Source organism: Capsicum annuum, chromosome 3 (assembly GCF_002878395.1).
Source record: "Capsicum annuum cultivar UCD-10X-F1 chromosome 3, UCD10Xv1.1, whole genome shotgun sequence".
In the NCBI taxonomy this organism is placed as follows: domain Eukaryota; kingdom Viridiplantae; phylum Streptophyta; class Magnoliopsida; order Solanales; family Solanaceae; genus Capsicum; species Capsicum annuum.
In genome coordinates, this window is record NC_061113.1 from 43,251,669 (window position 1) to 43,253,739 (window position 2,071).

General features: G+C 35.4%; 1 non-coding gene across 1 annotated transcript; it reads left to right on the top strand.

Annotated features, from left to right (window-relative positions):
* Window positions 1–1,091: 1,091 nt before the first annotated feature.
* LOC124897428 lies at window positions 1,092–1,200 on the top strand. Its single transcript, XR_007054148.1, has one exon. It is a non-coding gene; the product is annotated as a small nucleolar RNA R71 (small nucleolar RNA).
* The last annotated feature ends 871 nt before the right edge of the window (window positions 1,201–2,071 follow it).

Genomic DNA, 2,071 nt, shown 5'->3' on the forward strand with positions numbered 1-2,071 from the left:
GTCAAACGGTTCTTTTTTGCCACTATGTCTTTCACATACTTTGCATACTTTAGAACGCTGCAAAAAATCAACAAGAGGGAGATTGACATGAACCTTCTTCGAAATCTCTAAAAACTTCTTCTAACTAGTCTTCTCTTGACTTCCAAAGCCTTTGGGGTAAAGGTGGAGGTAGAGTCTTCTTCTCCTCCTTGGTTTCATTACTTGTATCTTTTCTTCAACCAATTTCTCCTTAATTTTTTTTAGTATCACTATTAGTATCCTTGAGATTTACTTTTTTAGGTTCCAAATCCTTTAGCTGCAACCCACTCCTAGTAGTGACTATATTTACCTATTTTGGATTCACCTCAGTATCATAGGGTAGATCTCTTTGAGGTCAAGTCTTTTTCACTTCTGCAATATAACCAATTTGCATATCTAAATTCTTTATAATCAACTGTTGACTCTTGATATCTACTGCCAGCTACACTTGAGCATCTATAACTTATTTTAAAAAATCTTTTATATTGCTTATTTGAGTTGTGGCCCAATTACTCTGGACTTGCTTCTGTTGATTCTATTATACTGGCCCTTTATACTGATTGTTATTCTGTACCTAATTTCTACCCCATAAGAGATTGGGATGGTTCCTCTAATTTGGATTGTAAGTGTTACCATAGTTCTGCTACCTTTGATGATTAGTATTTCCCACATAATTGATAGAATCTGGATTAACCGTACAAGCATCCGATGTATGCTTACTACTTTCACAAATCTCACACCATGCATTCACCTATTGAACTACATTAGCTATTGCTTCCAATTATGGAACCCCCAACTTCATGTTATTGAACTGACTAGTTATCTGATTTTGTAGTGCAGCAAGCTGAGTTGATAAAGTAGTGAACTGATCTACCTCCAACATACCTACAACCTTTTTAGGAGAACTCCTTGAGCCAGTATGCCACTCAAAATTCCCTTGTGAAATTCGATTTACCAATGTATATAATTCATCATAAGTCTTCTCAAGATCTTGCCCACCTGCTGCTGAATCTAAAAGAATCATGGTGTTTGGCTCAAGAACCTTTATGAAAGTATGAACCAGTATATCATTATACTGATATTGGTGAGGGTAATTTCTAAGAATACCTTTAAATCTTTCCCAAGCTTGGTAAATATTTTCTCTTTCTTTCTGCTTGAAACGTAGAATCTTGCTCTCAAGCATACTGTCTTCTTTGATGGAAAGAATCTTATAAGGAATTTTTGAGCCAGGTCATCCTAAGAAGAAATAGAGTTCAATGGTTTATCATATAACCACTCTTTGCTTCCCTAATTAAAGAAATAGGAAAGAGTATCATTCTGACATAATCAGTAGATACCCCATTAGGAATATAGGTATCACTTATTTCTAAGAAAGTCTGTGTGTGCTGTTGTGGATCTTCATGTGCGAACCCTTCAAATTGTCCACTCAAACATAAAAGTTGTACCATATTCTACTTTAATTTAGAATGGGCACCCACCTCTGGCTTGAGAATACAATTAATAGCATGGTTCGTAAGTAGGATTACCACTTAACGAACAATACTATATTTTGCTCGAGCAGGAGCAACTGGAATCTCCAGAGCTTGACCACGTAGAATTTAGATCAATTGGATTTGGATATCTTGGCCCCGCCATTTGAACTTTCTGAATTTGATAATGAGCTCTTCGCTTTGATGAAATGCCTATTCTAGTTCTGAATAAGGCTCTACCCACTCTTTATCTATTGCCAGTTCGATATCTCGCTAGTCCTACAAAAGTCAGCCACTAAGATCAAGTTCTTTACACTTAAGCTTATTAATCAAAAACCAAAAATTTTGAAAATTACTAATTATACTAGTCCCCGGCAACGACGCCAAAAACTTGTTGCAGTATAACACACACACAAGTGGATGCGATTGTGCAAGTAATACAATGAGTAGAATAGTCTGATATAGTACCCACGAGGACTATATAAGTAAAAATTCAACCAATTTTTGTTTTTCACAAAAATGTATTAAGTTTTTCAAAGAAATAACAAAAGGTAACAATAGTAACATAGCAGTGTTGTACAAAA